The sequence below is a fragment of the Gossypium arboreum genome, chromosome 3 (genome assembly GCF_025698485.1).
Source record: "Gossypium arboreum isolate Shixiya-1 chromosome 3, ASM2569848v2, whole genome shotgun sequence".
NCBI lineage: Eukaryota > Viridiplantae > Streptophyta > Magnoliopsida > Malvales > Malvaceae > Gossypium > Gossypium arboreum.
In genome coordinates, this window is record NC_069072.1 from 40,559,519 (window position 1) to 40,575,757 (window position 16,239).

The following is a 16,239-nucleotide window of genomic DNA, read 5'->3' on the forward strand; positions in this document are numbered from 1 at the left end:
CCAAAATTCATCAAAAATAATTATAAAATTAAATAAAATTCGACATGTTCATATTTTAAGTGCACTTTAATTATTTTATAAAAATTAATTACTTTTTGACAAGAATTTAACCGAATTCGCATGAATTTAAGTTAAAAAGGGTATGTAAAACTGTGTAAATTTTTGTGTTTCCACACCCCCAAACTTAATTCATTGTTCGCCCCGAGTAATACACGAATTTTGAAAATAATTTCTAAAAAACACCTTTGAAAAATTCCTTCAGAACAACATTTTTATCAAAATTATGAATTTAATATACTTATGCTCAAAGACAAGAAATTTGATAGTTATGCTACTTAAGTATACATATCGTTCAAATTAATCTCAACAACTATTATGATAGAAAAAATTAGACTAAATGCTTCCTAATAAAGTCATGTTAATCCTTACCAATGTAATTTTATTCCCTTTATTCAAGATTAAGCTGCAATCATTAAGTTTCACTTATGTCTTCATATGTTGTACGTAGCAATTTCTCTCCACTAATGTAGGTAGCATTGGAACTTTGAATCAATATGTCTTTAACAAGGTTGTAACGTGGCTGGGCTTAGGGTTAGGTAAAAGATAAATAAATTTAGGCTTTTAAACCCTAGACTCAACTTCAATTGAGCCTTTGGAATAATTTCCCTCAATAGACCAACTTACTTTGCTTTCATATGCTCCTTTGTACATCTTATTTTAAAAACTCATGCTCTTTTTTTTTTTTTTAAGTTCGAGCATTTTACTGAAGGTACTACCATTTTAGAGTATTTGATATTTCTTTTCAACTCCCCCAAACTTATTTTTAAATAATACTTTGCATAGTACTGAGTCTAATGTTTGGGACAATTTTAAGATAATAAGAGAGAAGTGATGGCTAAATTTGCAAGGGTTCAAACAAAATTAGGCCATATAGTCTCAAAGTTGGGTTTCAAAGGATAAAAATTTCATCATGGTTGGCTTGAAAGGCTCAAACTATCCAAACAAAAGTTACCTAAATCATTTTCAATGTTCCATGCTTCTTAGGATTTCGCCTCAAGAAACTACTAAGTCAATTCTAAAGACTTAAACTTTCATACATGGCTAACTTTTGTAAGGAACTAAAAATTTATGGTATGATTTGCATGCTTTATTAAAAATACATTCATATCATTATTAAGCTAACATAATAATTTATTGAAATAATAGAACTTTATTTATACTGAAGTTGAGCATACTTAACAAAATTTCCAATTATTGAACAAAATATATCCTAACCATAATTAAAAGAAAATTTTATTCTTAGTGGAAATAATTCAAATTCAATTTTTTGGTCCCCCCTACTTAAGATGAACAATATCCTCATTGTTTAAAGTGAATAGATACTATACACCAGGTAGGATTCTAGAAAAGAAGAGGTGAGTCAAATTGACTACTTAAGTACCAAGCTCTCTTTAGATCCAATCCTAAATATGTATATACCTATTGCCACACTTTATACTTTGACACTTGTTCATTATCCATGATTTCCATCTCTTGCTTTATTACGCGAAAAATAAAAATTCCTAATTAAACTTAGTCCTAAGATGACCTAAGAATAAAAATAAAATAAAGTCAAGATCCCCTCATTTATTTATTTGCAGACCCTTCTAAATTTGACTCATCTTTTACTCCATCATTATTGCCTTTGCATGAATCGCTTCGCTCCTTCTTCGATAATGGACTCCATGGTTCAAATATAAAATCTGGAAATTTAGGCAAAAAAATAAATGGGTCATTGTAAATTTTCTTAAGAGCACTTCTCATCGAGTCATCCCTTATTTTTGAGTATCTCCAGTAAACTTGTTGCTGCCATTGCATATGCTGCATTATGTCCATCAACTTTGATAGCTCATCTCGAAGATCTGGGCTAGGCGATTGAGCTCTGAACATTGAAGTTTCATCATCAGGTTCAACTTCTAGTTCCATTGGTTCCATATTATTAGGTACTTCAACCGATTGCATTGGCTTGGTCTCTGTGGGATCTTCTTCTTCTTCAGGATCCTCATTTTCTTCAGTTCGCTGCTGTAGAACAAAATCTCTAGCTATTCGGTAGAGGTCACAATCTGTGATTGTACCCTGGATATACCCTATCTTCTTTACATTTGCAAGAATTTTAACTTTCAAGCACATAATTGTTATCATAAAGGGAAAATAGGCTGGGCCAGAACATCTAACGGCACAATTTTGTATTTCTCTCAGGATGATTTTTCCCATATTAATGGTCTTTCTAGTTAAAATCGAGTATAATAGGACCATTCGCTCTAATGAAATCGTAGTTCTATGTGAACTAGGCATAAGGCTGAAATGAATGAAGTAGAACCATAACTTTCTGAGTGGTGTCAACAAGTGTGGATTCCTTGCTTTGATACAGTCCAATTAGAACATGGAATTGTAAGTTACTTCAGAATTTCTTGCAAATTTTCAGGCTCCATATTACTCATCAAGGAAGAATATTCGTCGTTTTCAAAATCAGGCAATTCAGAGAACTCATTAATAGCGTTTGAAGTTATTGGTACCTTGATTCAGCAAACTGGAACTTCCGTCAACTCGCTTGAGGTTAAATTCGCATAGAACTTGTGCACTCCTCCTCCACACTAGGTCTCTTCTCATAAAACAATTTCCAATTGAGGGCTTCAGCAACTTGATGAATACGTGCCGTAAAGTCTTTGTAGTTGCTCTCTTTCAATGTAAAGGCTTTCTCTAGATGCATCTATTGATTTTTGAAGATACTCTCGTATCTTGCTTTGGTTTCTTCACAGTGGAACTTGTTTTGTGTTTCATCAATTTGGGCGCAGGCACGAGTTCTCTTGCGAGGCATGATTAACCTGAACAAAAGATAGGAAAAATTATTTTCTTAAAAAATTAATTAATAATAATTATTAATGATTCAATAAATTGAAAAATTAATTATTAGAAATAAAATTAAAATTTAAGAGAAAATTCGATCTTACCACCTTTTTTTAAGAACTCCTAAAAAATAATTAGAAAGCAAAAAAGATTGATTTAAGGTAGGTTGGAGGATTTGGCTAAGTATGGGTGAAGGTGTGTCTCGTTCGGATGTGCAAGGCAGCTAGGGCGTGCGGGTTTGGTGCGTGTGAGAGTAGCGCGCAAGCTTGGCTGGGAGTAAGCAGCAACGTGCGGAGCCTTGTCGAGCAGGCTTGGTGTGAGCACGTAGGCACGAGGTGCTGGTGCAAGACACGACCTAGGCAACTGGGCTGGAGCAGCAAGTGTAGTGGCACCGGGAGGCCACTGGCGCGCCTATGTGCGAGGGCTGCTGGGCGCTCGGGTGTGCGGCGTGCAATAGAGATGGGGCTGCTGGACGTGTGCTGGTCGATTAGCTGAGGAATGCTACTTCTAGGTGTTCAGCTAGGAGGTTTTGGCACTTAAGGGTTTGGGTGTTTTTGGAATGAATGGTGAATAAATGAAAATAAGAATAGATGGGTGGAATTTATAATGGAATGAGTAGGAAGTAGAGTAGAATTCTAAGAGTAATTTAATAATTAAAATATTCTAATTCTAATTCTACTCAAAGTTAAAAACAATTAATAATTAAATATACGCATATTAAATTATTAATTGCTATTAATTTATTAATGATGAAAACTGATCAAATAAAAGATGATTAAATTAAAACTAATCCTAACTCTATATAAAGTTGATAATAATTAATATATATTATAATGGATATAATTATATATTAATAATTATCATCTTTTTTATTAAACTAAAAATATTTATTCTAGAAGCCTTTTGAAAATATTTACAAAAGAGGCATCTAATTTTTATTATTTACAAAAAGAGCAACTAAATTTTAAAAATACTTCAATTAAGTCCCTAGACTTAATGAAAATTTGAAATTGAGTTGCAATTTAAAACTTGGATCAAAATTGACCCTTTTATTTGAAAAACTAAAAATTTATTTTGCCATTTAGGGAATAATTTCTCAAAAAATTATGTTAAAATCAATTCTCAGGAAAGATTGGAGGGGTCACAAGCAGTTCCGCTTAAGTTCCAATCTTCTAGACAGAATTTATTTAAACATACTAATCCTGAAAATATACCCTAAATCATTTATTAAAAAGAAAAAAAAGAAAATTTAAACATTTGATAAAATGAATGAAATTTGATTCCATTCAATCTTATCTCCCCAGTAATGTTTCAGATGTTGAGCATTAACTTGAAAATTACCTCCCTTACCTTGGAGTTCAACAACTCCGTATGGAGCGCGATGAATCGTAAATGGACCGGACCAACGTGATTTTAGTTTACCTAGAAAGAAACTTAATCTGGAATTAAATAACAAAACTTTCTGACCTGATTCAAATTCTCAAACTCGAATGTGCTTGTCATGCTATTTCTTAAGTCTCTCCTTGAGTAATTTGGCATTTTCGTACGAGAACATTCAGAATTCCTCTAGCTTATTGAGTTGGAGCATCCGTTTCTCTCTAGAAAGCTTAAGATCCAAGTTGAGTTGTCGGAGGGCCAAGTAAGCTTTGTGCTCTAACTCCAAAGGCAGATGACAGGCTTTCCCAAAGACCAACCTGTACGGTGACATCCCTAAAGGTGTCTTTAATGTTGTTCTGTAAGCCCATAAAGCATCATCCAATCTTTTGGATCAATCTTGTCGGTTTGGGCAAACTACCTTCTCAAGTATGCCTTTGATCTCCTTGTTTGCCAGTTTAGCTTGTCCATTTGTCTATGGATGGTAAGCTGTAGCGAACTTATGTTTCACTCCATGTTTAACTAATAACCATTTCAACCACTTGTTCACAAAATAAGACCCTTCATCGCTAATAATAGCTCTTGGGGTTCCAAACCTTGTGAATACGTGTTTCTGCAAAAACTTCATCACAACCTTAGCATCATTTGTCGGATAAGCTTCAACCTCGACCCACTTAGACACATAGTCTACTGCTACCAATATATACTTGTGACTAAAGGACGGAGGGAAAGGACCAAGAAATTCAATACTCCATACATCAAACAATTCTACCTCAATGATATTTGTTCCAGGCATCTCATTTCTGTTGGTGACATTTCCAACCTTTTGACATCAATCACAACTCTTTACATAAGCATATGCATCCTTGAATAGTGTTGGCCAAAAGAATCCGGCTTACAATACTTTGGCCGCAGTACGAGTACCTCCGAAGTGTCCCCCACTCGGAGCCGAGTGACAATGGTATAGAATCTTTTGTACTTCTTTTTCTACCATACATCTGCTGATTATTTGATCTGTGCACTTTTTAAAAAAATATGGCTCTTTCCAAAAATAGTACTTCACATCGTGAAGAAACTTTTTCCTTTGATGATAATCTTATCAACAAGCATCAAACCACAAGCTAAAAAGTTAGCATTATCAGCAAACCAAGGGGCATTATGGACATGATTTACCTTCAGTATGTGTTCATCTGGAAATGTCTCTAGAATTGGTATAAGATGAGAGTTTCCTTCTTGCGGCTCCAATCTAGACAATTGGTCTACTACTTGGTTTTCCACTCCCTTTCAATCTTGAATTTTTATATCGAACTCTTGAAGTAGAAGTACGCACCGGATCAGTCTCGGCTTAGCATTTTTCTTGGCAAGTAAATACTTAATTTCAGAGTGGTATGTATAGACAGTCACCTTGGTACCTACAAGATAAGATTGAAACTTGTCAAAAGAAAACACAATAGTAAGTAACTTTTTCTCTGTTACTGTATAATTCAGTTGAGCTCTTGTCAGAGTTCAACTTGCGTAGTAGATTGGATGAAAAACTTTGTTCCTTCGCTGACCCATGGCAGCTCCTATTGTGAAGTCACTTGCATCACACATCAATTCAAATGGCAAAGCCCAGTTTGGTGTGACGATTATAGATGCCGTAACTAATCGACTCTTTAAATCTTTGAAAGCTTTTAAGCACTCTTCATCAAATTTGAACATCGTGTTCTTCTCTAATAATTTGCATAAAGGTCTAGCAATTTTGGAGAAGTCCTTGATGAATCTTCGATAAAAACCAGCATGGCCCAAAAAGCTCCTAACACCCTTTACAGAACAGATATTGGAGGTGGGAGTTTCTCAATAACATCTACCTTTGCTTTATCAACCTCTATTCCATGTCTTGTTATTCGATGCCCTAGAACAATCCCTTCTCGTACCATGAAATGGTACTTTTCCTAGTTGAGTACCAGGTTTGTTTCTTCGCATCGACTTATTACCTTCGCTAGATTGGCTAAGCAATCATCATAAGTATCTCCAAATATTGAAAAATCATCCATAAAAACTTCCAAATACTTCTCAACCATGTCAGTAAAAATAGACACCATACATCTTTAAAATGTAGCAAGTGCATTACATAAACCAAATGGCATGCGTCTAAATGAAAATGTACCGTACGGGCAGGTGAATGTTATCTTGTGTTGATCTTCCAGTGCTACTATAATTTGATTATACCTTGAGTATCCATCGAGAAAATAGTAAAAGTCTTGCCCTGTGAGTCTATCCAGCATTTGGTCCAAAAATAGCAAAGGAAAGTGATCTTTCCTAGTCACCTTGTTCAACTTCCGGTAATCGATACAAATTCTCCATCCCATAACCGTTCTAGTTGGTATCAACTCATTATTCTCATTTTCAATGACCGTGGTACCTCCTTTCTTTGGCACGCATTAGATCAGACTTACCCATGAACTATCTGAGATAGGGTAGATTATACCCATATCTAACCACTTGATAATTTCTTTCTTGACTACATCCTTCATGATGGGGTTCAGTCTTCGTTGTCCTTCAATCGCTCCTTTTCCGCCATCTTCCAGGATAATCTTGTGCGTGCATACAGATGGACTAATTTTGCGAATATCAGCTATGGTCCATCTGATAGCCTTCTTGAATTGTTTCAACACCAGTATGAGTCTCTCTTCTTGCTCACTAGTTAATTCTGATGAGACAATCACAAGCAGAGTAGAAGTATTACCTAAATAAACATATTCTAGATGTGAGGGAAATACCTTTAGTTCTAATTTAGGTGGCTCCTTGATTGACGCTTTTGGTTGTGCATAATCCCTTCTCTCCAATTCCAAAGATTCTAAACGGGATTGCACATTAAATCCCTTTCAATTAGCTTCTAACAATGCTAAGTATTCATCCTCCTCTTCATCATTCAGAGGATCTGATGTCAAAATTTATTCCAACGGATCCTTAACATAGTTGAGCTCCTTCACCACTATTAAATTCTCTAAATTGGATACTGCAGAATAGTCATCAATTGTGTCAGGAAATCGCATAGACTTAAAAACGTTAAATTTTAATGCCCCGTACCCGAGACCATTTCTGGAGTCGAACACGAGGTGTTAACGAACTTAATTCATTACTTAAACAGCTCATACAATTCATTTTAAAATTTCCGCACAAGTCGGCTAATCGCATCACAAGAGCTTTAAAATCATATCTCGAGTACGGAACTCAAATCCAATTCTGTAAATTTTTACTGAAACTAGACTCATATATCTATCTACTAATTTTTTTATAGAATTTTGGTCAGGCCAATTAGTACAGTTTATTAGTTAAAGTCTCCCCTGTGTTAGGATTCAACTACTCTGACCTCTGTGTATTACGAATCAGATATCTCCTTGTACAGAGCTTCAATAACTATGCGGTTTGTCTATAATAAAACTAGACTCAATAAGGAATCTGTACATATAAATCATGACTTCTAATTATCTTTGTAAAATTTATGGTGAATTTCAAAAGTCAGAATAGGGGATCCAGAAATCGCTCTGGCCCTGTTTCACAAAAATTTAAACATCTCATAAAATATAGCTCATATACCTGTTTTGCTTCTTCCATATGAAAATAGACTCATCAAGATTCGATTCCATAACTTATTCATTATTTAATTCCATTTCTACTATTTTTAGTGATTTTTCAAATTCACGTCACTACTGCTGTCTGAATCTATTTTATGGTAAATTTTACCTATTTCATGGTTTCCATGGATTAGCTAGCAATTTGACATACATAACACCAATATGATCATGATTAGCCATTCCAATGGCTAATCATTACCAAGCATTTCCATACCACTCAATAACCATATCATAAGACCATATATACAAAATGATTATAATGCTATACATGCCATACTCAAAATATACAAGCCATTATGCCAAGATGGTATACGGATAGTGTGAGCGAGCCTCCGACCGCTCCCGATTTCGAAATGGCTTGTTAAAACTACAAGGAATGAAAAGGAGGAGTAAGCATAAAAGCTTAATAAGTTCACATGCAAATAGCAAGTAACATAACCATATAAGCAAACATAAAACATCATTTGCATAATCATCACCAAGACATTCATATCATATTTTCATTTATCATCTTACCATATTGTTGTTATATCGATTTTTCAACCCGAGGGTTAAGTACATACCGCTCAAAGTACCCATTTCACAACACTTACCATTACGTCCCTTTCATCTTGAGTATTCCTCCATTTCAAGAGAACTTTACCCGTTGAACACATCGAATATAATTCGGATACATGGAAAGTTTGCACATAAATGCCACATATGTAGCCAAGCTACCATGTAACCCGCCCATAAGTGAACTCGGACTCAACTCAACGAGCTCGGGCGTCCGCATCCATAAGTGAACTCGGACTCAACTCAACGAGCTCGAATGCCTAGTTACATCTCTCGAACTCGGACTCAACTCAACGAGTTCAGACATTTGCATCCATAAGTGAACTCGGACTCAACTCAACGAGTTCGAATGCTCAACCATCCTAGTGACATGTCACTTGTATCCTAATCTATTCCTAAGGTTCAAACGGGCTTTTTTTCCCTCGATCTCACATATGCCGTCTTCCATGGAATATCGGAACCGATACTTCGGTGATAGTTCATACTCATCAAGTAATTCACATAATTACATATTATTCAACAATAACTACAAAGCATAATATTTCATGATAATAATCAGCATCATATCATACAAACAACATTAAATTGCTTAAAATGACAATTATGTTACTACATTTACACATGAACTTACCTCGTATGCGAAAATGGCTACTTTTACCATTTCGTCCACAACTTGGTATTTTCCCCATTTTAGCCTACTACATTTACACATGAACTTACCTCGTATGCGAAAATGGCTACTTTTACCATTTCGTCCACAACTTGGTATTTTCCCCATTTTAGCCTGAATTTCAGTTTTCCTTGCTCTATCATTTAAAATATAGTCTAATTAGGACTCACATTATTCAAATTGACCCAAAATCATATTTTGGAAAAATTACAATTTTGCCCCTAAACTTTTGCATATTTACACTTTTGCCCCAAAGCTCGTAAATTAAACTTCAACCTATTTTCTTATGTTTTATGACATGCTGATCATTTTTCCCTTCTATGGCAACATCAAATTCTCACTCTAACATGTACTTATGACTATTAGGTATTTTTACCGATTAAGCCCTTTTGCTCGTTTTCACTTAAAACCGAGTAGCACAAGTTGTCTAACATAATTTAAAACCTCATATTCTATCATAAAACACCAAAATACACAAATTTCACCTATGGGTATTTTTCCAAATATAAACCCTAGGTTAAATTATTGCTAGCATAAGCTAAATCGAGCTACGGACTCCAAAAACGTAAAAATCATTAAAACGAGGCTAGAACGGACTTACAATCGAGCTTGGAAGCTTGAAAACCCTAGCCATGGTTTCTCCTTGCTATATTCGGCCATGGGGTTGAAGATGAGCAAAATTGGCTTTTAATTTTGTATTTTAATTCATTTTACCCTAAATAACCAAAATGCCCTTACTACTAAACTTTCCAAAAATTCCATCCATGTCCAATTTTTGTCCATAGACTTAGAAATTGGTAAAATTGCTATTTAAGATCTCCTAATTAATATTTTAAAACAATTTCATATTAGAAACTTCTAGAATACAAGTTTTGCAAATTATTCGATTTAGTCCCTAATTTCAATTTAAGCACTTTATGCATAAAATTTCTTCACGAAATTTTCACACAATCATGAAATCATATCATAGACCTTAAAATAATCATAAAATAACTATTTCTATCTCAGATTTTGTGGTCACGAAACCACTATTCCGACTAGGCCCAAAATCAGGATATTACATAAATGTTACCTGATCATCCTGAACATGCATAGTAAGCTTACCATTCTGCACATCAATAAGGGTCCTTCTGATTGCTAAGAACGGTCTTCTTAAGATAATTGACACTTCTTCATCTGCTTCAAAGTCCAGAATAACAAAATCAGCAGGGAAGATAAATTTATCTACATGTACCAATACATTCTCAATTTTTCCTTCCGGATGTGCTAAGGATCCATCCACTAATTGAAGTGTAACCGTAGTTGGTCTAACTTCACCTATCCCCAACTTCCTAAATATTGACAAAGGTATCAAGTTAATACTCGCACCTAAGTCACATAATGCCTTACCACAATATATTGCTCCAATGTTGCAAGGTATGGTAAAACATCAATGATCCTTCAACTTTGGGGGTAATTTGTCTTGAAGATATGCACTGCATTCCTTCTTCAGAGTTACCGTCTCAAATTCTCTAAGTCTTCATTTTTTGGATAGGATATCCTTCATGAATTTGACGTAGTTCGACATTTGCTCAAGTGCTTCAACCAACGGGATGTTATATGAAGTTGCTTGAGTATGTCTAGGGACTTCTTAAATTGAATCTCTTGCTTCTGCTTTTGAAGTCTTTGAGGGTAGGATGGTGGTGGTTTCTTTACTGGAATTGGTTAATTTGTCTCATGTGGCAATTTTGCATCTAACAGATTTGTTAGTTTATCAGAATTAGCTGGTTCTAAAATTACCTTGTCAGGTTTTACAGATTCTGGTTCTTGTTAAACTGGAATGTCAACACTCGGTTGAACTTCCTCTGAATCTTGAGTGTCAACTTGCTCATTTTCGCTTCGATGGTGTTGGGCTCTACTTTCTTTCCACTCCACAATGTCAATGCTTCACAATGCTCCTTCCCTGGATTCCTTGGATTCTCTGTATCACAAGGTAAAGCACCTTGTGGTCGGTTTTTGAGTTCAGTTGCAAGCTGGCCCATTTGGTTTTTCAGGTTTTTCAATGTAGCTGCTTGGCTTTGGATTAAGGCATCATTCTTGACCATTTATGCCTTAAACAATTTTTCTAAGCCATTGGATGGTTCAGCTTGGGTCAGTTTCTGAACTTCTTGGGGAAAACTAGGTGGCTAGGTCCATCTAGGTTGGGCGTAAGTATTACTGGTTGTTAAGAAAAGTAAAATTTTAAGTTACTCTAGGAAAAATTCGGGTGGTTTTGCCATGAGGGGTTATAGAAATTAGATTATAGTCCTTGCCTTCCTCGATTTTGGTTCTGGTTACCTATGTAATACATGGATTCTAGGTTTGATGGACATTCTTCAAACAAATGTTCTTCCCCACAATAGACACAGGCTATATTTTCAAATTGGGCTGGTGGCTGTGCTGCAAAACTGTTAGACCCATTAGTAGTAAGAGTTTTTAACATTGAGGATATTTGATGATACTTGAGATGCAAGTGAAGTAAGAGCATCTACTTCATGTATTCCTGCAACTCGTCTTCCTGACGCTGCTCGATTGGTTGGCCATTGGTAATTGTTGCTGGCAATCCTCTCAATGGTTTCATAAGCCTCATTATAAGACTTAGAAAGGAGAGCACCGTTAGCAGAAGCGTCCATACCATCGTCACATGAGCATTAAGACCATTATAAAATGTCTCAAGTTGGATGCAATATGGGATTCCGTGATGAGGGCACTTTCCTAATAATTCTTTGTACCTTTGCCATGCCTAATACAAGGACTCATCATCCATTTGTTAGAAAGTAATGATCCTGTTCCTCAACTTAGCATTCTTGCTAGGCGAGAAATGCTTCATAAGGAATCTTTCTGCTAACTCTTGCCATGTAAAAATTGAATTCGGTGGCAATGAGTTCAACCAGGCTCGAGCTCTGTCCCTTAGTGAATATGGGAACAACTTCAATTGTAATACATCTCCAGGTACTTCGGCTAACTTAAAAGAATCGCTCACCTCCATAAATAGTCTTAAGTGTAGGTGAGGATCTTCGGTAGGCATTCCATTGAATTGGCCCACTGTCTGAAGCATCTGGAACATGATTGGCTTCAGCTTGAATTGTTGTGCCTCAATTTTAGGTCTCCTAATACTTGAATTAAAATTATTAAACATTGGCACGACATACTACCTTAAAGCTCTATCCCTATCGTCAGCAATAAGGATAGGATTTTGAGCAGGGTTTCCTCCATTCCCTTGGATCAGATTTTTGAAGTTCATCTTTTCAGTCTTTCTCGACTTGCTTGTCTTCTTCGCTGTCGAAACGTTCGTTCAATCTCATGGTCTACAGGGAGTAGGTCAATAATTCGGTCAATACTCATAAAAACCTGAAATAATCACAAAGAAATTAATTAAGTTAGAATTTAAACAAAAAATTAAACCAAAATGCAAAACTAACAAATTCACAAATAATGACTTTTTAAAACAGTCCCCGACAACGGCACCAAAAACTTGGAACGACGGAAATGTGCAAGTGTACACAATCGCAACAAGTAATAAAGTGACAAGCAAATGCCAAGTTATCGTACCCACAAGTACTGTGTAAAGAATTATTTATGAATGCTAATTTAAACACTTTAGTGAAAAAAAATTTGTTGTGAAAAGGGTTATTAAGAAAAGTAAGATTTTAAACTAAATAAAAATAAAAGTTCTAATGCATGATTTTGAAATATGATTTAATCAAGATGACATAATTGTGTTGAATTAATTACATTTCTTTAACTTATAATTATTAAACTCATGCTTATGCTATTACGAATAAATTCACGGCAACTCGGTAATTTGCTAACTTATGAACATATTCACCTACACAAATCCATTCATCTCTTAACATATCCCTATGTTAATGTAAATTATTAAACTGATTTTAATAAGCAAACGTGTTATTGAACATACATACTCATTCAATTGAACTATTCTCTTGCATATTCCTATGTGAATTTAAACGATTAATTAAATCTAATGAGTATATAAAAGACTATGTGAGGTAACAAGGTATTCTTACCTTGAAACAGTTTAATCAAAAAAATCTTGCAAGTTATGCAAGGCAAGTGTATCGCCAGATACATTACTAATTTAACCTTCAGCTACCTTAGAAGAATAAGCATTCACTGATTAAGTATTGTGTCAATTAATTACAATTTCAATCTGTTTAAATAATTAATTCATTAGCTACCTCACAATTGTAATGCAAGAATAACTTGGGCATGATTTTACTTAATCAAGCATTTTACTGAAGCCTATAACAGCATAAACACAATTTTAATAATTTAAGCAGATGAAAATGCAATCAAACCAACACGAATTAAATTCAAGCTAAACTGATTAAATTAACCATTCCAACAACATAAATATTCATTGTTTGCTCTGTGGCTTGACTAGTTTGCTCCGTCTTCGTTCTCTGTTGTCCTCGTCGATCAAGGCTTCTATGAACGCTTCAATGTTGCTCCAAAATGGCTAATGAATACCCCTTTTCCAAGAGAAAACGGCAAGAGAGCAAGGGCTTGGAATGGGAAAATGAGAGGAGAAAGTGAGAGAGGGGAGAAAAGATGTGAATGAATGAGGGATGCCTTGAATGATCAGCCAAGGGAGTTTTTTATAGCTGAATGTGGCAGCTAAAATTTGCTAAAAATAGCAGCCAAAGAGCCACCCCTTGGCCGACCATGTATGTGGCAAAGTTGATGGCTTCAACTTTGCTAAATATGGCTTAGGGCAAATCTTCAAAGCCATCAATTGTGGAGAGGCTGATTTGCAATTTGAACAATCTTCAAGGGCTTCTTTGCAGCTTAAATAATCAGCTAATGAGCTGAGTTGGGTTAGCACTTGGACAGTTCTGGGCTGTCCTCTTCTTGGCCAGTTCGGTTCACTCGATTCAGTTCAATCGGACCATTTTTTTCCTAATTAATTAATCATAATTTATTAACCAAAATTAAATTGGATATAAATATAAATTAATTATATTATGAATAAATACATATAATTTTGGACCGCCTTAGGCTGAAATTTAGTTTGCCTTGATACTTCAAATTGCTTTTCGATTTTGTACTTCTAGCAGTGTCTGCCGAGCCATTTTTTGCCATTTGTGTAAATTTGTCGAAAAGAATCAAAATTCATCAAAAATAATTATAAAATTAACTAAAATTTAACATGTTCATATTTTAAGTGCACTTTAATTATTTTATAAAAATTAATTATTTTTCGACAAGAATTTAACTGAATTTGCATGAATTTAAGTTAAAAAAGGTATGAAAAGTATGTAAATTTTTGTGTTTAATGGTCGAAAATTTTATAAGTTTCCCAAATTTTTCAAATGTTACCGGTTTAGTCCCGAACCTCTTCCAAGCAAGTTTTAAGGTCTCGTAGAGCCTTATAAGGGACAATGTGATTATGTTAGATTGATATTTATGTGAAATTGTATCATGTATGAGAAATGTATATTATATGTTGTGCTTTCATAGGTAATGCCTTGTAACCCTATTCTGGCGACTGATATGGGTTAGGAGTGTTACAAACTCTATCGGTAAAGCTAACCAGTATGCTACTGGCCCTACTCTTTCAACGACTTCATACGGCCCAATGAAACGTGGACTTAACATGCCTTTGTGACCAAATATGAGAATTTTCTTCCACGGAGATACTTTCAAAAATACTTTATCACCAACCTGGAACTCAATCTCTTTTCTTTTCAAATCCGCGTACGAATTCTGTCGATCTGAAGCTGCTTTCAAGTAACCACGGATTACCTTTACTTTTTCTTCAATTTCTCTAACCAAGTCAACCCGGTGAATCTGTTTCTCACTAAGCTCGGTCCAATACAAGGGTGTTCGACACTTGTGGCCATACAATGCCTCATAAGGTGCCATTTTTATACTTTAATAAAAACTGTTGTTATAAGTAAATTCAACCAATGGTAGATATTTCTCCCAACTACCTTCGAATTTTAGAACACAACATCAGAACATATCTTCAAGTACCGAAATCATTCTTTTAGACTGACCATCGGCTTGAGGATGAAATTCAGTACTAAATTTCAACTTTGTACCCAAAGCCTAACTTTGTACCCAAAGCCTTTTATAACTTCTTCCAAAACTGTGAAGTAAACCTCGGATCTCTATTCGAAATGATAGAAATAGGCACCCCATGCAATTTCACAATCTCAACAATGTACAGTTCAGCTAGTTTATCAAATGAATAGTTAGTACATACTGGTAAAAAATAAGCCGATTTCATCAATCTATCAACAATAACCCAGACGGCATCTTTTTTTTTGAGTCACAGGCAAACCCGTCATGAAATCCATCGTAATCCTATCCCATTTCCACTCGGGTACCATCATTGGCTGAAGTAAACCCGAAAGCACTTGGTGTTCAGCTTTCACTTGTTGACAAATCAAACATCTTGAAACAAACTCTAAAATATCTAGTTTCATACCTGACCACCAATACAATTTCTTCAAATCATTATACATTTTCATACTACCTGGATGCACGGATAAACAACTATTATGTGCTTCATGAAGAATATTCTGAATAAGCTCATCATTTTTCGGTACACAAATTCTACCTCGAAACATCAAATAATCATCGGGTCCGATATGAAAATCTGAATCACTACCCGATTCACAATAAACTCTTTTGGCTTGCAAATCATTGTCACATTTCTGTGCTTCACAAATTTGTTGAAGAAATAACGATCTAGCTCTCAACTCAGCTAGGATCAAACCATTATCGGACAAATTCAACCGAGTATTCATTGCTCTCAAGGCAAACAAAGTCTTTCTACTCAACGTATCTGCGACTACATTTGCCTTACCCGGGTGGTAATCAATTACTAGCTCGTAATCCTTCAGTAACTCGAGCCATCTCTGTTGCCACAAGTTTAAATCTTTCTGAGTCATCAAGCATTTTAAACTCTCATAATCAAAAAATACATGACATTTCTCACCATACAAATAATGTCTCCAAATTTTTAAAGTGAACACAATGGCGGCTAATTCTAATCACGCGTAGGATAATTCTTCTCGTGTGGTTCCAGCTGTCTTGAGGCATAAGCTATCACTTTTCCCTCTTACATCAACACACATCCTAATCCAT

The 16,239-nt window shown here is 35.2% G+C and overlaps 1 non-coding gene across 1 annotated transcript; it reads left to right on the plus strand.

The window, feature by feature from the left end:
• Window positions 1-11,816: 11,816 nt before the first annotated feature.
• LOC128290773 (small nucleolar RNA R71) lies at window positions 11,817-11,923 on the plus strand. Its single transcript, XR_008280560.1, has one exon. It is a non-coding gene; the product is annotated as a small nucleolar RNA R71 (small nucleolar RNA).
• The last annotated feature ends 4,316 nt before the right edge of the window (window positions 11,924-16,239 follow it).